The sequence below is a fragment of the Rhipicephalus microplus genome, chromosome 10, assembly GCF_043290135.1.
Source record: "Rhipicephalus microplus isolate Deutch F79 chromosome 10, USDA_Rmic, whole genome shotgun sequence".
In the NCBI taxonomy this organism is placed as follows: domain Eukaryota; kingdom Metazoa; phylum Arthropoda; class Arachnida; order Ixodida; family Ixodidae; genus Rhipicephalus; species Rhipicephalus microplus.
Window position 1 is genome coordinate 26,346,705 of NC_134709.1, and position 22,897 is coordinate 26,369,601.

Consider the following 22,897-nt stretch of genomic DNA (forward strand, 5'->3'; position numbering starts at 1 on the left):
TGCTCTCAATTATTCAAAGAGAAACCGGCTTCAGGCAAAAAAGATGCAGAAGATCGAAGCTTGAGGAATACAGCACACATTGGCTGTATAACTCATGCCTGGTCGCAGTCGGTAATAATACGTTGCATAACATGCGGTGAAGCATAGCTCATGTTACTCACCCCTCCATGTGAGCGTAAGGGGGGGGGCGAATTCTCTTAAGCTTACTCCCCCCTACTCCCGCTGTGCAACGTCTGTGGTCGCAGTAGACACTGATAACAAAGATTATTATGAGGAACAATATAAATATTTCGTATACTAGCCCCTCTCGTTTTAGTAAACGTCAATGTACAAACGTTGCATAAATGTAAAATATTGTCGCATTAAAAAATTTGGGAATGCCTCACAGCTAGAGAATACCATAAAATAACAAAACGAATAAAAAGTCACAGCATATCTACGGAGTGAATGACGATTGGTGGGGCGAAGCATTCGTCAGTCCGTCCGTGCATCAGTATGTTCATTCGTTCTTGCTTCCGTCCGTCCATGCATCCGTCCTTGTGTTCGCCCGTTCATGAGACGTCGGTGCTTCCATCCGTCCGTGCCACCATCCATGCGCCCGTCCATTCATCCGTTATGCCGTCCATCAGTTCGTTCATTTGTATGTCTGTCCGTCAGTCCGTGTGTCTGTTCGTGTGGCTATCCCCCATCTGTCCATCTGTCCATGCGCCCGCATCTCTGTCTGTCCGTCCGTTCATGCGTCCATCAGTCCGTCCGTCCGCCTATCTAGTGAACACTTCAAGTACCGCCATCTCACACCTTTTCATCATGTATTCATCATACTCAAGTACCGCCATCCGGCGGACATTCTAAGGACCGATCTCTCGGGTATGTGTCGCCGGTGGTTACAAACGATAACGGAACGATCGGGTGACGCCATAATTAGCTTCGCCCCATAAATGAAACAAACAAGTTCGGGATGGCTCACTACGAGCTCCGTCTCGTCAATGAAGTACTGAACCGATATGGATAGACAAACGGAACGCTCAAGTACTTCCGAACTGCCGTCGGTCCGCGGCTATGGTTTATCTACAGGTCACCATCGGTACCCAACAATGTCACGGTGTCTTGATTTGTGCGGTGTTTACCCTTTGTGCGATGCCTTAAAGAGATATATACATACCGGTGTCACCAGCTGCATTCTTATGGCATAGGGTAGCGCGAAATGCAGTCGGTTAAATAAATACCGGAGGGCATCTTAACATATTCCATTGACTCGGTTTATTCAGTTATTCATTTATTTATTCATTTATAGCCCCTTACAGGCTTCTTACCGCATTGTGCAAGAGTTATATTAATAAGCATACGTCCCAAATACAGAAAGAAAAGTACGCGTTATGCATTCAAGCACGCTGAACGTATAACAACTATTCCTACGCTAACACCAATTACGTTTTAGCCCTTGTTTATTTTCGGCCAGTGAATATTATCGTGCTCTGACGCTTTTTCATGGAGCTCCTAATGCGTATGGTTCATCAGACTGCCCGCGATGCGAAAACAGGTTGCGTAGATTTGCCCGGTTTACCCAGGCGCACTGCGTTTATGTAAACCAGTTTCTGTCCCGCGCGTAGGACAACCCGAAGACGCACGCCAAATTTTGAGCGCTTTTTCAAAAGCCAGCTCTCTGTCATTGTAAGGAGTTCTCGTGACTTCTATGTTTTCTTTTTTCTTTTTGTGTGTGTGTTTTGCGGTGTTTATTATTTCTTTGTTTGTCTTTGTGAGCGAAGATGGCTGAGCCAGGGTGTTCTTTTTCTCGCGGCCAGTTTTTGAGCGATGGACGGATGGATGGATGAGCTTTATTTGGTCCTTTGGAACGCGCTTTAGCACGTTGCGCGACGCTCCCACGCAGGGACAGGAAGACCATGTCTCTCTGCTGCGTCGCGGGCCCGGTGGACTGCCCATAACTGTCGTTTAAGTCCGGAGATTGTAATAGCAACCTCTCATTTGGACGGCGAGATTATTTCCCCACAGTGTAACGCGGGGCATCGCCAGAGCATATGCTCTAAGTTAGCTATATCGCCGCAGAAGGAACATGTATTATTAGATGGCTGTATTTCGGGACAAAGTTTGTTCGACAGCGCGGTGTTAGGGTATACGCCCCGACCTGAAGAAGCCTGAGTGTCAGAGCCAGAGGTCTGCTTAATTTACTGTGTGGAGGAGGGTATCGTCTCCGCGCCAGGTAAAACTATTTGGTGAGTTGGTTATACGAGATGGGAGTATCACGGTTCTCCAGAACATCAGCGCCACGCCCCCGTTAGCTACGCGGTTTACTAGTCCTCGCGCAGCTATGTGGGCCGACTCGTTGAGATTGGGTGGGGCTCCCTCAATGCGTACCATATGAGCTGGGAACCAAACGAGTGTGCGTGGCTCCATGTCTTTGTCCCGAGGAATTCGCAAAGCTGATCCCGATATTGTTCCCTTGGTAAATGCTCGGACCGCCGATCTCGAGTCCTTGTAAATTGTGGACCTCCTGTTATCCAGCAAGGTGAACGCAATCGCCTCTTGCTCTGCTGCTTCAGCCACCGTGGTCCGGACCACAGTCGAGTTGGTGATACTCTCCTCGTGGTTGATGCTCGCTGCCGCATACGCCTTCCCCTCTGGATATCGTGCCGCATCAACGAAGGAGTAGTGCCTGGCATGTTCCTGAGTACTTTGTAATAGAGCCTTTGCCCTGGCCCGTCTTCTACCTTCTTTATGCTCCCGGTGGACGTTTCTTGGAATGAGGACAACGGCAGTTTGTTCTTGGTGTTGACGAAGAATGCTGCAGAAGCGAGAATTGACCACTATCGGTGGAATCTCGGCCAGTTCCCGCAGGATGTTTCTACCGGAACGCGTGGTAAACATCCTGGCTGATGGCGCCCTCTCCTGTGCCTCTGCAATTTCTTCCAGCTTGTTGTGCGTGCCGAGACGGCACAGTCTGTCCAACCTTGTGCAAATGGGAAGCCCGAGAGCTCTCTTGGTGGCTTTTCTCCTTAACGTGTTGTGCTTATCACGCTCCGACCTCTGCCAGTTGTGCATGGCTGCAACGTAGGTGAAATGGCACATTAGAAAGGTGTGCACTAACCTTACGAGGTTATCTTCTCCAAGTGCTAGTTGCCTGTTGGCGACCCTTCTTATTAGTCTGATGGCATTGTCAGTCTTTCTGGCGAGACTCGTAAACGTCAGGCTATTGGAGCCGTTCGACTGGATGGTCATACCGAGAACCCGGAGGGAGTCCATCCTGGGAATCAAGCTGCCCTCACCTGTCCTATAAGAGTATGTCGATATCCTCTAATGGCTTCCACCCTCTCGGTTTGGGGCTCCTGCGCTTGGGCCTGTACAGTGGCAGTTCCGATTTCTGCCGCGAGAGCCTACCCTAAATGCGACGACATGTTTTGACTAAGAGGTAGGTTGCTGCATTTTATCGCGCTGTACAAGCCTACCCACATGTTTCGAAATTGGGAGACACAGGATGAAGGAAACGAAGACAAAGTTTATTGACGGTCGTTGCACTGACAAATCGCCCCTCGTCACCTTCCCCCCCCCCCCAAAAAAAAAAAATTAAATGCAAATTTTAACGGAGGGCACATCTTTTAAGTGCACGCAATCAGTTTCTACGCAGGCACAGTAATTACTGACCACTTCTCGCTTGCCCCCCTGAGAACAGAGCACCTCGGGGAGGGTGCTAAAGAGATGTACCGTGGATGAGATTGATATGCGTGTATTATTGTGCTAATGAAATTACTCTCCAGAAGGCCGACTCTCCATAGTGTCCGCTACTGCGTTAGTGTCTCGGTGTCGTATAAAACGGAAAATTTGTTCAATGTACGAAACTACAAGGACTGAAGCGAAAAATTACACGCGTGCGTGTGGGCTTGCGTGCGTGTGCGCGCGTATTGTTCTAACATATAGAGACATTTCCGGGACCAGCTCTCCCACTATACCCCACCCAACAAACCTGCATTGGAAGGTGTCTTACTACTGTTCAAATTGAACTACTATATGTTTACTCAGATACAACCGGCACTGACTAGTTGGTCGGTGTTGAATACCGCCGAATGAACGCTGGCTAACAAGCACTGGCTAGTTGGTTGGCGTCGGATACCGCTGAACGAACGCTGGCTAAAGCAATGTACCGGATGTTGTAACAGAAACAGTATCTTATATCAATCTCAGTCCAGTAATTGAGTCATCTGATAATTTAGAAAGTTTGGACGTCGCTTTTATAACGATTAATCTTCCTGACGCTCATTAACAAAACTGATTGGCTGGACGAATGAGCACTGTCATCGTCAAATAAACAAGAAAACAAAGACTGTTGTAAGCATCGCCATCAGACTCGAATACACGCGTGCACGACTCTCTTCCGCTTTTACGCCGACTCATTCGAACGAGCCTGCAGATTCTCGGATTTCGAACAGCCGAGTCGTTTTAAGTTTGTGTGAAACACCAGGTGTCGTGCGATTTCTTTTTCCTCGTTCGCAATCGTACAAAGTTTTTCTCTTTTTATGAGCTACTTGCGGGGGGCCACTCTTGTGGGCGTCCCAAGTCACTTATACGGTGTGCGTCACGACGTAATTGTTCTCCAAGATCCGCGTACCCATGTTTTATTGCGTCCTCTTCGGAGTAAACAAGACTGCGGTCTCACGCGTAGGCTGCTTCTGTATTCCGGATGTGTCCCGATTGTTTCCTTGTTGTCTGTCGCTGCATTCCGGATGTGCATTGTCGAACGACTGGCCTGGGTGTAACTGCTCGCGTTTTAAGTCCGCTGGCACGGCGTGACATGTACGATATTTTCGCTATGCACGTATTCTTATGTAGAGTCCTAATCACTAATAGTGTATATATTTACTACATGTCGCGCATCGACTGTGAAGTCGGTGTCCATTGTACGTTGTGTTCAAAGTTACGATGAATTGTGTTCGGTGCTTTCTCCTTTACGTCATCAGGTGCGACTTGAAAATTAGCTGAGCTTTAAAAAATGGACAGAGGTAAAAGGAAAAGAGGTATACAAGACAATTCATTGTATTGTCTACGACACTTTCCTATGCTTCCGTTTTTTTTTTACATGTTAACAATTTCAAGTCACACGTCTGCGGGAGGAAAGAAGAATGAAGCTGTCAATAAATTAGTGCAAATTACAGATCGTAAGTGCCTCCAATCAGGACCTTGGTTGCACTTGCCGTCGGCTTACTTCAAATAGGATGACCATATGATCAATCTTTTGTCTGGCTCTAATTAAAAAAAACTATTGTGTTTATGAAGGCGAAGGCCTTAAATGTTCCACCAAACTCGAGTAGTGAGAGTCCGAGTCTACAAGAGTGGTGCGAAAGATCATCATGATGTGATGAAATCACCAGATGACGTCATCACAGTGTCACAGGTTGCCAAAATTTTAGACTTCATTGTCACGTCACTATGACGAATCATGATGGCGTCGTCGCAAGACATTGGCGCTCGAATAAAAGTGTGCCGATCCCGGAGGCCCTGCGAAACCACGTAAGGCGCAGCAAACATGCAGTGCTTCTGATCCCCGAGGCAGTACGAAACTACAAGGGCGCAGATAATTTTCAAAAGATAGATGGAAAGGGGGGGAGTGGTTTATGCCACTGTGTTATCCATATGATTTCCTATAAGTGTACTATAGAGGGAACTCTAGGGGCTAGTGTCTACGGGAACTGCAACGCACAGCTCTTCAGTCAGCATGGGAATGATTGGTAGTACACGAATTAGTCTTATATTCGTTTTTTAGGCTCCATTTGGCTTCGCGCGGCTTGAAGCCACTTCTTCGCGAGAGAACAAACAGCAAAGGTTTAGCAATTGCACTTCACAACCCGAACCTTTTAGTGTCACCGATTCGACTCGAGTCGCGAAGATCACAGTGGTTCGATCTCTTATACGAAACAAAACCAAAACAAAGCAACAAACAAAGCCAGAAGTGTGTCGCAAGCCGCAAACGCGAAGACTCGGCAAATTTGCGTACTGTCAATCATTTCCACGGTGGCTGAACGATGGCAGCACCAGCGTCCCCTCAAGTTAGCTTTCAAAAAACTCCAAGGTGTCGTGTCAGGCATAGAAGTCCTCGTGACTTCTCGCCACTCGTTCCTGAACACCGTGAACAAAAAAAATTGCCCGCAGCTTCCCTCGGGGGAACACTGAGGAGGATGCGGAGCATATAATTGGTTAACGGGGTGTTAAAGTGCGACTTACTTGGGTCGATGGCTAAATTGGTTAACGTGGTTGTGAAATGGGGTGTTAAATTGCGACTTACTTGGGTCGATGGCTTAATTGGTTAACGTGGTTGTAGGAGGGGGTGTTAAATGAGTGAACACGTACACACGTATGCGAAAAAGCGGCGCTGGTCGAAGGGACGTCGATCATTGTGTTTGTGGATTCGTTGGAATTCATTTCACCGCGACCTTGGACGTCGACGCGCCGTACAAACCAACCGACGAGCGGCAACTGAGCGAGCGAGCGCCGACCTTGAGTATATATACAGCGCGACGGCGCATGCACTGTCAGCTGTCGAATGTTCGAGAAGGGGGAGAAGCGCAACGGCGCATGCGCGCGCGTCAGCTGCCGATGTTCTCGAAGCGCGACGGCGCATGCGCGCGCGTCAGCTGCCGATGTTCTCGAAGCGTGACGGCACATGCGCGCTACATTATACAGCTAGCGAATTTTCGTGAAGAGGAGAAGCGCACGCGGTGTGTAGAGGAGGAAGGGATGCACAGATGGTGGAAGAAGGAGGAGGAAGCTTGCGGACGGCGCCGCACTACAAGCCTCGAGTATTAGATGCTCCGCATCTAAAAGAAGAAAGAAGAGCAGCATCGGCCCTTAACGCCTGGTCAGCACCGTACGCTCCACATGGGTGGTCTATCGTTCAGCATGCGCCATATTCTTCCACGCACTCCGCGCTTCGAGCTACATCACCCGAAGACGGCTCGCACACGGCGATGGGGTCGGTTGTGGTTGAGCGAGCTTGAACCCCGTCGATATCGCTTATCGAAGGGCTGCTGCGCCTTCGAGGTCAGTGAGGCGTTGTGCGTCTCTCCTCAATTTTTTTTGTGTTGTTGTTCTCTTTCGTATGACGGTGTGTAAAGTTGTATGCGCGTACGTACATGCTTGCCAGGCAAGCCAGTGGGATTTTGTGGGGTTTCTGTTTGTTTCAGTCGGAAATTCAGTTTGTCCAAGGAGCACTGCAGGTGAAGCGAGGAAGAATTTCACGATTAGCCGTCCATTCCGCCTCTTAGGATATACGTTTTAAGAAGTACACTGTGAATCAGCTCAGTGAGCGCTCGTGCGTGTGATAGAGAAAGTGGAAGAAGGGAATGATTGCAGCTTAGGATGATGCACCAGCCTCGGTTTACTGACAGGCTCTCTTGAAAGAACACGGCACGGCATTTTGTAGATTCTTATCGGTTCTTCTCTGTATCTCGACATTCCCTGTTGAACTGCAGCTATTGCTCTCACACTTTTTTTTTGTAGATATATATTGCCAGAACAATCCGTCTGAGTGCTCTAGTTGTGTAATGTCTACGAAAGCTTAGGGCAAAAATAAACTACGTGCAATAATAATAATAATAATAATAATAATAATAATAATAATAATAATAATAATAATAATATAGTGTTTAAAGTACGGAAATATCGATATGATAACGAGGGACACCGTAGTAGAGGAGGACATTGTAAGTTTCGACCACCTGGAGTTCTTTAACAGGCACTTAAATTTAAGCAGACAGGCCCCTAGCGTTTCCCCTCCATCTAAATTAGGGCGCAACGACAGGGATTGGATCCCGCGACCTTCGAATCAGCAGTCCACCGCCGTAACCACCGGTACACCGCAGGGGGGTACTTGCAATACCTGTTACACTCTCTTTTGCAGAACACAATGCCTCGCAATCGCTGAGGAGGATGCTTGAATACACTCGCTTCGAATCACTGCGCCTGTTTTCACGATGCTTCTGGCAGCCTTCTGCGAGGAGAAGTGACGCGAAACGCCTTCAGGTCTCGGAGGTCACCGTTATAGCAATGCCAGTTCTCCCTACTAAAACGCCACCAAAACGCCGGAGGGCAGCACAGGATAATGGAAAAGGCGGATTGCCGTTGTATACATCGAGGGGTACACAACGAGACATTCTTGTTGCCCGCTGCAGTGAAATTACTGTCAGTCGCTCCCTTTTTCTTTTCCTTCTCTTCCCTCTTTCTGAGCCTTCTTGTCCCCTAACTCAATCCTCCAGTGTAGGGTAGCCAACCTGTTGACCGGTTGATTTTCTGGTTGACCTCCCTGCCTTGTCCCTTTTGTTGCTTCCTTCCTTCCTTCCAATAACCAGTTTGATGGTAATGTAACGTTGCGATTTTCACACATCTGCCCTCAGTGCAGCTCACAATTGCACCCCCGTTTCCGTTCGCCCCGTCACGACGACATATATTTACCCGTTATAACAAGGCCTCCACAGAGGCTATCGTTCTCTTGCCCTCCAAGTCGTGACCAAGTCAGCCAATGCTTGTTTTCTCAACGGAAAGGCGTGCCTAACCGATACGTGTCATTGATTGATTGATTGATTCATTTGTGGGGTTTAACGTCCCAAAACCACGATATGATTATGAGAGACGCCGTAGTGGAGTGCTCCGGAAATTTTGACCACCTGGGGTTCTTTAACGTGCACCCAAATCTGAGCACACGGGCCTACAACATTTCCGCCTCCATCGGAAATGCAGCCGCCGCAGCCGGGATTCGAACCCGCGCCCTGCGGGTCAGCAGCCGAGTACCTTAGCCACTAGACCACCGCGGCGGGGCAGGATACGTGTCATCACCGCCACTCCGATTATTATTACTTTCGTGGTTCCGCTACATTCTTGAGGGCACGCACGCGCGAGCAAACAATTGGATTTGTTTGTTCTTCATCTAAGAAACAGTTCTCCGTTTTGTTTCTTTTCGCGGAGATTCGTTTGTCGTCTCGTCGCGGTGTTGCTCGAAAATTCGAAGTGCACGACGGAACGCTCATTCGTACAGCCATCCAAAGAAACAACGACAAACGCGCAGAAACCTTGAGTATAGGAGGAGCGGGCGCTATACGGTGGCGGTTGTCTACGTCGAATGCCGCCATGACAGTTCTGGGACGCGGCACCGGCGGGGATTTTTTTCACTGTGGTTCACTGAGGCGCGCCTGGAACAAAGAGCTGCTGGAGTGTGTAGTGCGCAAACTGGAGCGCTGAGGGTCGACATAGATGCAAAAGGGAGCGTGGTTTGCGCGCACCAAACGCAAATTTCTTATTTAAGGATTTTTTTTTTCGAAACTCAACGATTGTTGAAAAGCTGGGATGTGCCCATGTGGGTGTACTGTGATGGTTTTACGTTTCCAAGGATTAAAGAAAAAAGGTAGAAACTAGAGCAAGACACTTGTCATGCTGCGAGGAATACAAAAGCGAAGGCTCGAAACTGTCACTCATCATACAGTAGAGGTGGTTATGCTTCCACTGCAGTATATAATAGACGGAGAACAAACGAGGGCAGCCCATATTTTATGGGTGACATTAGGCTAGAGAAATGAGCCAACAGGGGACCGGTCGGAGTGATACGGGGGGGATACAGAGGAATCAGAAAAACGGGATGGCAACGAGTTATATGGAGCGATGAAATAAAAAAAAAAAGAATGACTGCGCATTTGCGCACTTCGCTGCAAATGTCGGAAGACGAAAGTCTTCTGCCGGCCGTCCTTTTCGTGCATAGCGTCGCATTTTCAGCACAACGTTAGCAACACTAGGGTCTTTATCATCACGTATTTATGTATTTTCTATTTAAGGAACACGATCACCTAACGCGTACGCACTGATGCTGAGCCTCGGATACGCGTAATATTTGCTCTTCGACCGACAATGTTCACAAGTATGAACTGATGCCACCAGTTCAAGAGGGCTTGGGGTTGAGCAAGTGCTTAGACTTCGGTCGGGTGGCTCAATCGTGCGACTGACAGACGGAAAAATGCACATACAGACAAAACAAAATTACTGCGCTCAAGTATCCCCGAAAATAGTATCGTCTGTGGAAAATCACTGCCCACGCGCGACCATTGTTAATCAGCCAAGCTGAAACGTTTGGATCCGGTGTCTAATCACAGCCTGGAATCTTTCAAAATGCTTTCTCTTGTAGTTTTTAAATCACTCTCACAACATTTACAAATACGCATGCTCCAAACTCTGCTTTTATTGATGTTAGATTAAACGATATCATCATCATCATCATCATCATCAGCCTGACTACGTCCACTGCAGGACAAAGGCCTCTCCCATGTTCCGCCAGTTAACCCGGTCCTGTGCTTGCTGCTGCCAATTTATACCCGCAAACTTCTTAATCTCATCTGCCCACCTAACCTTCTGTCTCCCCCTAACCCGCTTCCCTTCTCTGGGAATCCAGTCAGTTACCCTTAATGACCAGCGGTTATCCTGTCTACGCGCTACATGCCCTGCCCATGTCCATTTCTTCTTCTTGATTTCAGCTATGATATCCTTAACCCCCGTTTGTTCCCTAATCCACTCTGCTCTCTTCTTTTCTCTTAAGGTTACACCTACCATTTTTCTTTCCATTGCTCGCTGCGTCGTCCTCAATTTAAGCTGAACCCTCTTTGTAAGTCTCCAGGTTTCTGCTCCGTAGCTAAGTACCGGCAAGATACAGCTGTTATATACCTTCCTCTTGAGGGATAGTGGCAGTCTACCTGTCATAATTTGAGAGTGCTTGCCGAATGTGCTCCACCCCATTCTTATTCTTCTAGTTACTTCAATCTCGTGGTTCGGCTCTGCGGTTATTACCTGCCCTAAGTAGACATAGTCTTTTACAACTTCAAGTGCACTATTACCCATCTCGAAGCGCTGCTCCTCGCCGAGGTTGTTGTACATTACTTTCGTTTTCTGCAGATTAATTTTAAGACCCACCTTTCTGCTCTCCTTGTCTAACTCCGTAATCATTAGTTGCAATTCGTCCCCCGAGTTACTCAGCAATGCAATGTCATCGGCGAAGCGCAGGTTACTAAGGTATTCTCCATTGACTCTTATCCCTAACTGTTCCCATTCTAGGCTTCTGAAAACCCCCTGTAAGCACGCGGTAAATAGCATTGGGGAAATTGTGTCCCCCTGCCTTACACCCTTCTTGATTGGTATTCTGTTGCCTTCTTTATGAAGCACTATGGTAGCAGTTGATCCCCTGCAGATTTCTTCCAGAATGTTTATATATACTTCATCTACACCCTGATTCCGCAGTGTTTGCATGACGGCTGATATTTCTACTGAATCAAACGCCTTCTCGTAATCTATGAAGGCTATGTATAGTGGTTGGTTATACTCTGAGCATTTCTCTTTTACCTGATTGATAGTATATCAATCAGGTAATATCAAGAACACCTAAACGATATCAAGAACACCTAAATGATACCTCAGCTAGCGATTTGCGATGACGGCTGGTGTTATCCCTAGCTTTAGATATGCTGACAAAACCAGAGAGACACCAGAGCAAACATGGGGGGCCCTTTGATGTAGAGCGTGCTAACATCATGCAGTCTTACGTTTTCCCCGCATAGCCATGATGATGGTTGTAAAGCAAGTGTGCTTACCCCACAGGTCGGGACGGCTTTATGCTCTCCCATAGTTGAGTACCAAGTACTCTAAATCGTTACCCTCTTTTTACACCCCCCCCCCCATAAAAGCGATCATCACTGCTTGTTCTAGTTCTGGGACGGCTTTAGGCTCTCCCATAGTCGAGTACTTAGTACTCGAAATTGTTGACCACTTTTTCTAAACACAAATGCATTAATTGTGCGGCTGAACTTTCCGGCACGTGGGACGGCTTTCAGCTCTCCCATAGTAGAGTACCAAGTACTGTAAATCGTTAACCACTTCTTCTAAACGCACTGCTTTCCGCCAATGGTCGGGTGCAGTGCATCACCGGAAAGGCTTTATGCTTTCTTATAGTAGAGTACCAGGTACTCAAAATTGTTAACCACTTCTTCTACACACATAGTGATCCTGATTCGTCTTGCTTTGGCTCGTAGTTGGGATGGCTTTATGTTCTCCCATAGTGTAGTACTATGCACTATTAATCGTTGAAAGCTCTTCCTAAACACGAGCCTCATCCAATGTGAGGCACACGCTACGGCCTTACGCTCTCCCATAGCAGAGTACCAAGAAGTCTAAATCGCTAAGCACTTTATCTAAACACAGAGACCCCTTCGCTCTGCAGTGGATCATGATGGGGACAATTATGATTTCTACTGACTGATAGTATTCTTTGCAGGCATAGTAAGCAAGACTTTATAGCTGTGGCGTCTACCCCTTCTCGGTAAGATAAATTAGCTTTATGAACGCTCGAACACGGGTGGCGTCTGCAGGACGCTGAAAGCGCAAGAATGCGAACGCATGGGAAACGGGGGCCGATTATAGACTCGCCGTGATTCGCGGTAAAAAATGGCAGCATATCCACGGAGTGAATGATGGATAGCGGGGCGAAGCTTCCGTCCGTCCATTCGTTCTTGCTTTTGTCCATCCATGCGTGCGTCTGTGCGGCCGCCCGTGCGTCCATCCGCCCGTCCGTGCGTGCGTCTGTTCGTGCGTCCGCACGCCCATCTGTGCGTCCGTCCCTGCGTTCGTCCATGCATCCGCCCCTGCGTCCGTCCATGCGTCCATCCATCGGTGCAGCCATCCGTGCGTCCGTCCATGCATCTGTCTGTGTGTCCGTTCGTCCACCTATTCAAGCAGTACGGCAAGTACCACCATCTCGCATCTTTCCATCATATTGTTACGCACAAGGAGGACCAGGACGTATACGGCTGAAGGGGGCCGTTTATTTTGGTCGCGAAGAGAAGCGCCGGAGCGGCCAACAGGCTGATGATCGCAGTCTCGTCGTCTTCTTTTCTTCCTCCAGCTCTTGGGGCAGTCAGCATGTTCACCCATCTTCTTTTTCTTCCAAGGCATGCGTAACATTCCTCCCCTCGCAGACGAAGCCCGCCGGGCGAGGTAACCGATTCACCTTGGTGTGTACAACTTTAGTCGAGCGACATGGACTACTTGGGTTTTAGCGGCTCTTCTACCACTTCTCGTGAGGCGAGCTATTGTGTATGTGACTTCCGTGATTTTGTCGAGAACGACAAACGGTCCGTCGTATGTGGCCAAGAACTTTTGGCATAACCCGCGTCTTCGTACCGGAGTCCACAGCCACACTAAGTCGCCTGGGTGGTAAGTTACAGGCCGGTGGCGGACGTCATAGCGTACCTTCGATTTTTCCTGTGATGCCAAAGTGCGTAGACGAGCAATACGACGCGCTTCTTCTGCAAGGCAGAGGATTTCGGTGACTGAGAGGTTCTCGTGCGCCGAGAATGGCAAAACTGTGTCGAGTGTGTACCGTGGCGGTCGTGCGTACATCAAGAAAAAGGGGCTATAGCCTGTTGTCTCGTGCTTAGCGGTATTGAACGCGTACGTTATAAATGGTAACACGTCATCCCAGTTCTTGTGATCGGATGCCACATACATAGAGAGCATGTTTACAATTGTTCGGTTGGTACGCTCCGTGAGCCCATTTGTGTGCGGATGGTATGGCGACGAGCGACGAAGGCGGGACTCACTCAATCGAAGCAGCTCTTCTACTATGTCTGCCGTAAATTGTCGCCCACGATCACTGATGATCACCTGAGGTGGGCCATGTCGGAGGATAACGTGCTGCAGCAGGAACACAGAGACGTCGCTGGCAGTTGCGGTTGGTATGGCCGCCGTCTCGCAGTAGCGCGTGAGGTAATCGACACATACAATTATCCAGCGATTTCCCTTAGCCGACTTTGGAAAAGGGCCCATGAGGTCAATGCCCACCTGTTGGAAAGGTGTGCTTGGAGGTGGCAAGGGCTGTAGAAAACCAGCCGGAGCAGTAGACGGGTGTTTGTGGCGTTGACACTGTGTGCAGCTGGCCACATACGCCTCGACTGACTGTCGCATTCCTGGCCAATAAAAGCGTTCCTTAGCACGGTAAAGCGTCCGCGCAGAACCTAAATGTCCGGACGTAGGATCATCGTGCATCACACCTAAAATCGCTGTCCGAAGGGTTTCTGGCACTACCAGGAGGAAACGTGCACCAGTGCTGGAAAAGTTCTTCTTATATAGGAGTCCGTTGCGTACACAGAAATGGCATGCCGTAGGAGCTGTGCAAAGCGATGATAGCCTGGTGTCCTTTCGCTGTTCATCTTTGAAAGTACTGAGGTCGGGAAACTTCGGTGACACAGAAGCTACGAGGTGATCGAGGTCATCGGCGTCACACTCTGTAGTGCTCAGTGGCATGCGCGAAAGGCAATCTGCGTCGGCGTGTCGTCGACCACTTTTGTACGAGACTATGAAGTTATACTCTTGGAGCCGAAGTGCCCAGCGCGCTAGACGGCCGCAAGGATCCCGAAGGTTGACGAGCCAACACAATGAGTGGTGGTCGGTGACAACTGTAAAAGGGCGTCCGTATAAGTAAGACCGAAACCGCTGAATCGCAAATACTACCGCGAGGCATTCTTGTTCTGTTACAGTGTAATTCTGTTCGGGCCTACTCAAGGAGCGACTTGCGTATGCAATCACGTGCTCGCGGTTACCATAGCGTTGAACTAGGACGGCACCAATTCCTACGCCGCTGGCATCTGTGTGCAGTTCGGTTGGAGCTGATGGGTTGAAGTGTTGAAGAACAGGCCGCGACGTCAGGAGGAACTTCAGTTGACGAAAAGAGGAGTCGCACTCCGGAGTCCACTCGAAGGGAGTATTCTTCCGTAGCAAACATGTCAGCGGATACGCGACATCGGCAAATTTGGGTATAAAGCGGCGAAAATAGGAGCAAAGCCCAAAAAAACTGCGGAGCTCCTTCACAGAGCGCGGCACATTGAATGCTTCAACGGCTGCTGTCTTTTGGGGATCTGGACGGATGCCCTCCTGATCGACTAGGTGCCCGAGAACAAGGGTTTGTCGGTCTCCGAAGTGGCATTTCTTTGAGTTAAGAACAAGGCCAGCGTTTCTTATGCAAGTCAGTACAGTATCAAGACGTGAATTGTGTTCGCTGAAGGTGCGGCCAAAGATGACGACGTCGTCGAGATAGCACATGCAAATGCTCCACTTCAAGCCACGAAGAACAGTGTCCATAAATCGCTCGAATGTCGTCGGCGCGTTGCACAGTCCAAATGGCATCACGTTGAATTCAAAAAGGCCGTCAGGTGTTACAAAGGCTGTCTTTTCTTTATCTTCAGGATGCATGGGAATTTGCCAGTAGCCCGATCTTAAGTCTACAGAGGAAAAGTAAGAGGCCGAATGCAGACAGTCTATGGCATCATCAATACGTGGAAGTGGGTACACGTCTTTTTTTGTTACAGCATTCAATCGGCGATAATCGACGCAAAATCTCCAGGATCCGTCTTTCTTTTTAACGAGAATTACTGGAGCTGCCCATGGACTTACTGACTCTTGAATGATACCGTTTTCAATCATTTCGTTCACCTGCTCATTAATAATCCGCCTCTCGGATGGCGAAACACGGTATGGCTTTTGTCTAATCGGATTGGCCAAACCCGTGTTGATAGTGTGACATGTTCGAGAAGCAGGGATTAGGGGCGCTTTGTCTTTCTGCGCAAAGTCGAATGCAGAGACGTGCTTCGAAAGTACATTGACCAATGTTCGGCGTTCACTTGTGCTCAGCGACTTATTCACCATTGGCAGAAGAGCCGTTTCGAAACTGTGACTACGATGCTCTTCCGGCGCATCTCTAAGCTCGGTCACCAGCAAGGCCTCGTGTTGTCCACTCACGACGGCTAACTTTAGACCATCTGGTAACATCACGGGTTCTGTAGAGCAATTGACAGTCCATAAACCAGCGCGTCCACGTCTGATCGACACCACACAATGTGGGATCAACACATTCTTTTTCATGCAGTTGGTGTACACTGGTTCTACGTTGGCATCAAAGCTGGCGGAATAGCTGTCGCTGCAACCAACAGGTACACGAACGGTTGATAACGGTGGTATGATAGTGTCGCCACAGACACACAATGCCGTCTCACCATCCACAGGGTTTTCCAAGAGTGCTGGCGGAACGTGATCACTCAAGACTATTGTTCCTGTGCGGCAGTCGACAGTCGCACCACACTCCCTCAAAAAGTCCATACCCAAAATAACATCATGTGTCGCCTGCGGAATAATCACGAACTCCGTTGGGATAACACGGCCTCCGAGAAATACGTTAGCTTGACACACACCAACAGGATGCAGTGCCTCCCCACTCACTCCGCAAAACTTCGCAGCTTGATTCCACCTAAATAATACCTTCCGCCCCAAGGTATCTTTAAAACACGCACTCATGACCGAAATGGTTGCCCCCGTATCCACCAAAGCCATCACAGGCACACCGTCAACAAAAACACGTACTTTGTTCTTGAGCATCAACACAGGAGGTATTTCTGATGTTAGCACGTCTCCGGCGACCTCACCTCCATCGGCCGCGCTTGCTAGTTTTCCTGTGGCAGAGGAGACGTGTTGCGGCGCCGTGGTGAAGGAGAACGGGGAACACGAGGCGGTGGAGGCGTCAAGCTCCTGTCAGATGTAGGGGAGTGGTTCCGGAAGCTGCGTGTCCAGTAGTCGTCGCGAGGCAGCAGGTGTGTTGCATTAGGGTCATCGTACGGTCGATCAGACGATCGTGTGAAGTGTTGTGGTGGGCCATAGCACGTTGCTCGCGGGTCATCTCGAAGTCGTTCGGAAGGCCGTGCAAAGTTTGGTGGGTAGCCATACCGTGGGGCTACACGTCGACGGTTGCAAAATCGCGAAATATGTCCTGGTACACCACAGGAGTAGCAAACTGGGAGAGGCCGAAACTCTCTTTGTTCGTCGATGAATCGAACATCGTCTTCTCTGGCGGAGTGGGTCGGTTCGTTCCGTATATCATAGGGATAGACTGGGCGTCGTGAAGAAGGCGGACGCTGGGGGCGTCGGTCATGGCGAGGAGCTGGCAACCGTGGTGCTCTTCTTGGCTGTGGGGGTGCGCTGTACTCAACAGCTGCTGCACTAACCATCGATTGCCAAGGGGTCGTAGAAGGCGGCGGCGCAGTCACAGCCTCACGTGGCACATATACCGAATGTTGGTCGTTTACAGAATGGTGATCAACTGCTGAATGCGTCTGTTCTCTATAGCGAAAAAGTTCTTCGCGAACAATCTCTCGAATCGTCGAGGACAGGTCTGGGCAGGTGCTCGTGTCGATGCTGGCAACCGTTGTAACATTTGTGAGCCGGCCGAACTTTGGAGCAATCCTGCGCATTTTCAGCTGTTCGAAAGTTCGGCAATGCCGAATCACGTCGGACACCGAGCTCAGGTGCTCTTTTCCGATTAGAAAATTATATACATCTTCGGCTATGCCTTTCAGCAAATGCCCTACTTTGTCGTCTTCTGACATCTGATCATTGACCACCTTGCAGAGCTTCAGCACATCCTCTATATACGTGGTACATGTCTCACCTGGAAGCTGCGCGCGTTGAGACAATGTCTGCTCTGCCCGCTTCCTTTTGACGCTGGAGTCGCCGAAACACGCTTTCAGCTCTGCAACAAAAACGTCCCACGTCGTCAGTGTGTCCTCGTGGTTTTCATACCACACGAGCGCAGTATCCGTAAGGCAGAAGACCGCATTGCTTAGCTGAGCGGCGGCATCCCAGCCGTTGGACTTGCTGACTCGCTTGTACTGGACGAGCCACGCGTCGACATCCTCTCCCGATTTTCCTCCAAAGGTTGGCGGGACTCGGTAGTAGGGCACGGAACCCATTGGAGTTGGCCTTGAAGCGTTAGATGGGTGATCTTGGGCCATTACGATCGGTGCAGGCGGGAGTCCGGCAAGGCGGCGGCTGCGGCGTAGTCCAGGTAGTGAAGCTCCCGTCGTTGGGCTTGTCTTACCCAGCACGCTTCCACCAATCTGTTACGCACAAGGAGGACCAGGACGTATACGGCTGAAGGGGGCCGTTTATTTTGGTCGCGAAGAGAAGCGCCGGAGCGGCCAACAGGCTGATGATCGCAGTCTCGTCGTCTTCTTTTCTTCCTCCAGCTCTTGGGGCAGTCAGCACGTTCACCCATCTTCTTTTTCTTCCAAGGCATGCGTAACAATATATTCATCATATAGAAGCACCGCCATCCAGCGGACATTCCAAAGACTGAACGAGAGGAGGCACACGCACACTTTCTATTTTTTTGGAATGGTTTTCTTTTCTCAATCAATCTGATTTGTATTATAAACCAAAGAAAAGATTACAAAATATCTGGACCGTTAGCCTACATTGGCTAGTGATCGGTCCATATCGGAGTACATGAAAGCAGCTTAGTAGAGCATATTGAGCAATAAACACATATATACACAATTATTTATACATATAACTATTCACATATGCACATACATGCTACATACATAAGCGCGTGTACATATATGCATTTTCACAACATACGGCTTGCACTTCGTATCTACTTTACACCTTAAACCTCCTCGAGTTCATGGTGTATACTAGTTCACTGTATTCATGGCACTGCGGCCCAACGCTCGCTAAACCTTTCTAAAACCTAGGAGGTTACGCCCAGCGAGTATAACGTAGCAGCCCTTTCTTGTCTTCTGTGCATTGTTGAACAATGAAAAATTCGCAGCGTGCGCGTTAACTAAAAGCCAAACTCTCCTGTCTCTCATTCCCCCTTAGTAGCCATAGTCATGTACATTGAGCACTATCTTTTATTGTTCAACTACGCACAGAAGAAATCTCTCACTGGCACCACCTTGGAGGTCAAAATGTTATACTTGTTACACACTACTACAACGGCTACGAGGGACGAACGAGTGTTGCTATAAAAAGCTTCGCCCATAAAAATAAAAAAAATACACGCACACATTTCTTTTGTGTGCCAATCCACTGGGAGTGTAAAAAAAAAGTACATGGCATAGCCAGTCGCATGGCCACAGGCTTTCGTCGAACACAGTTCGAAATTTACGAAATGTTCAAGTTTTCTTGTCTAGCAGTGGCCGAACGATAGGTCACGTGATTAATTAAGTCACGCTTGTGTCGCGCGCGGCAGTTTTGAGTGCGGCGTACACCAAGATGCCCTTGCGTTGTTTTCGTTGCAAAAGTAACTTCATAAGGGCGACTCGTTCAACCACTTGCTTCACGGTGACACATGTGCAACCGGGCTCGACAGACAAAAAAAAACTGTTTACAATAAACAGTTCTTTTTAAGTCGGCCTAAAGCCTTGCCTACCTTTATATCTATCTTACCATATAAAAAAAAATCATGAATTTGCAGCAAGTTTCCTGCCCCTTATGGCAGAATGTCCTTACTTTTTCCCACTATTTCTTTTGTGCTTCCTTTACAGTTATCCGCCAGCAATACTTTAGCCGTCTGTTACTTATTTCTATCTCGGGCGTGCTCAGCTTTTCATTCTTGCTCCCAAGGCCCACGGTTTCCGGCGGGCTCTTGTCCAAATACACAACTGGGTGTATATCTCCACATTGAATGCTCCACGTCGTTTCCTCAGCTTGTGCGCTGCTCTTCTTTACTGAATCGAGCTTCATCACTGCGCATTCTAAGACCTAATCTTCAAACAGTAGCCCCGTCGCGGTGGTCTAGCGGCTAAGGTACTCGGCTACTGACCCGCAGGTCGCGGGATCGAATCCCGGCTGCGGCGCGCTGCATTTCTGATGGAGGCGGAAACGTTGTAGGCACGTGTACTCAGATTTGGGTGCATGTTAAATAACCCCAGGTGGTCGAAATTTCCGGAGCCCTCCACAACGGCGTCTTTCGTAACCATATGGTGGTTTTGGGACGTTAAACGCAACATATCAATCAAACAGTAGAGCGTCTCCCCTTGAATTATCTTTAAATTTTTCCCTCTTTATTCCATTTTTGCCCTTTCGGTAGTTACTCAAAGCTGTTTTTTCTTTCTCCATCGCTGCCACCCCGCCGTAAGTCATCTCACTCTGACTTTTCGGTGAAGATTCTTTGTTCCCATATTGTTTACACTTCCAGCCGTATACTCACAAGAGAGCCTCCTAATTTTTTTTTCTCCACCGTGTGTCAACGCTCTTCCCATACGAATTAACGGAACACCTTTTTTATGACCATCTACTCTCTTTCATATTCCTTAGCCTCTCTTAGAGCCTTACTTTGCTCTGAGCGTCCCTCACTTCCAAAGCTGAACATCCCAATATAGCCCTTTACAACATCATTTGTTGTCTCCCCATGAGCGCCCAGCGGGAGGCGTCCGATAATTCTTTGATTCATATATATTCCAGGTTGCATTTCTAACCTCATGCAAACCAGTTTTCCCGGAACACAAGCATCGACACCATTACACATTTTCATGGAACTCGAAGCACCTCGTACCTATTGTATCCGCACAACGCCATGTTCTTCATTATTGCAGCGCCCCACCACGGTGGTCTAGTGGCTAAGATACTCGGCTGCTGACCCGCAGGTCGTGAGATCAAACCCCGGCTGCATTTCCTATGGGGGCGAAAATGCTGTAGGCCCGTGCGTTCAGATTTGGGTGCACATTAAAGAACCCCAGATGGTCGAAGTTTCCGAAGCCCTCCCCGGCGGCGTCTCTCATAATCATATGGTGCATGGTTTTCGGACGTTAAATCCCACAAATCAATACGTTACTGCAGCATCTCTCTTTCCCTTTGCTGCCAAGGCTTTTTTTTTGTACCTCTATGTATCCCCATACTCCGAGGTTCTTGTATTCGCTTAGCCAGTATTTTTTTTTCGCCCTGTATGGACACACCGCCTGATCATGGGATTATTGGATACCGTGAATCCACATTTCGTTTCACTAAATCCTGGGCCCACAAGTTCACCGTCCATTCCGCATATATCCGCCACCAGCCGTACATATAATAAACAGCTTTTGCTTGGCTACTCTGCTGAAGAGGTGTACGTTGTCGCTTCAGCGGCGACGAGGGTGGGTTATGCACCTCAACTGTCCGCAGTTAAGACAACATCATCAGCATAAAATAAGCCCGGACGCTTCCGCGGAATCTTCACGCCAGCCTGTATGTGCAACAGCTTAGAACAAATGTTCCCACTTTCTGGCGCTCTTCACGTCCTCATTGTTGAAAATAAAGAAAATAATGAGCTTGGAGGGGGAGAGGGTGAGGCTCGACAGACGTAGAGCAACAGCACAAAGTAGTAGAAGGCGGAGCTAGCCTTGATCGAATAAACGTCGTGTTCTTGACCTACGATCGGGGCCTCCTTGCTCCTGGCATTTGTTCTGAACGCTCATCGCACGCAGCATGAATAACAGCAGAGACCGGTACCGGGGACAAACGACATCCTTGTCTCCTTCTCTCTCTCTCACTCCCACTTTCCCCTCTCCCCACGTTTTGGGTAGCAAACTGGACCTAGTCTAGTAAACCTGCCTATACCTTTCCTATAGTCTTTCTCTCTCTCTCTTTGCTACTTAGTCCTTCCCATTCCATGCAAGCTGTATTTTCACAACTCATCCCTACTGAAACGTTCCGTATGCGAGTCAAATAATTCCATGTTTCCATACGGATTCCATATGTTTCCGTATATTTTCCATATATTTCCGTAAGATTCTTACGGAAACATACGGAATTATTGGACATCGCATACGGAACGTTTCAGTAGGAATATGAAATCACAGGCCAGACCTGCGTAAGGATGTGCCCCAATGTCTTGAGGCAGTAAGTAGAGAAACGAGCCGCAAGGGTGCTGGGCTGACAACTGGCTTTTTATTACCGAGAAAACGGTGTCCGCACAGACCCAACGGGCCTACAGCATGATGTCGCTTGAGAGCATCTGGTACGTGCGCCAATAGCTTCTGTACTTTGTCGAGTATATCTCTATAAGATTTAAAAACAAAATAACAAGAAATGCGTCTCAGCATTCCCCTATACCATTTCCGGTCTACTTGCTTACGCATCTTTGTTTAGGTATAGTCCTTCCTTTCTTAGTTCGGGCCCCTGTTTCTATGACCTACAGCTACACGCACTAAATTTTACCAACCCCCTTTTTTTTGCTAATACTCTAAACATCTCTTTTTTGCATCAAGTTCTGATCAGTTAATACTTATAAAGACTAAATGAATAGAAGCGCCTCCTCTCGTACAGTTCAGTCTTAAAGAAATAGTAAAACCGAGCAACATCATACATTCATAGAAGCGAAGAATCGATCTCAGGAGTATCGCGATCGCTTGATTCGAGAGCGTGAAGTATTGAAAGAACCGAAGCCTTGGAGAGGAAAGAAAGACGTCGGTAAACATGACATTCAAAACCGTTTCGTATCTTCCTTTCACGGATACTTCCGTTTCCTTCTTGAAACACCACTAATACCGTGAGAAAAAAAAAGAAAATAACGAAATATCGGCGACCCTCAGAGGAAGTGCAGTCGCCGCTCACGCCACCTCGTGTCGATCGTAAAGCACGTGGTGACGCTTCAAAAGGCGAGCCGTCGTACGTCGTAGATGGGAATCACTCCTCTTTTATAGACCAACGCAAAGTTCACCGAGCATCGCCGCCGACAGCACATCTTTTTTTTTTAGTGCTCGTAGCTTTTTTTTTTTCGGAGCTGCACGTCTTCCGCGTCTTGCCGGCTCGCTTTGTGTCAGCTCACGCGAGAGGTTACGAGACTTCCCGAGACCACAACCAAAACGACTAGCCAACCAGCAGCACGGGGCGCTCTTCTAGCCAGTCTCACGTTTTCTCGATCAACGACGAGAGACGACAAGGTCGTCGTCTGTGGCTTGGCTCGGCTTTGAAATGGACGTCCACACAAAGGACCAGTGCTTCTAATACACTCTACCAGTGCAATCGAGGGACGAAACGACTTCTTCTTTCTTCTTTTTTT

At 48.6% G+C, this 22,897-nt stretch overlaps 1 protein-coding gene across 2 annotated transcripts in view; it reads left to right on the forward strand.

Annotated features, from left to right (window-relative positions):
* The window catches only part of LOC142774655 (uncharacterized), a 102,807-nt gene that overhangs the window by 55,052 nt on the left and 24,858 nt on the right, over window positions 1-22,897 (forward strand). The gene's annotated exons all lie outside the window — the stretch shown is intronic.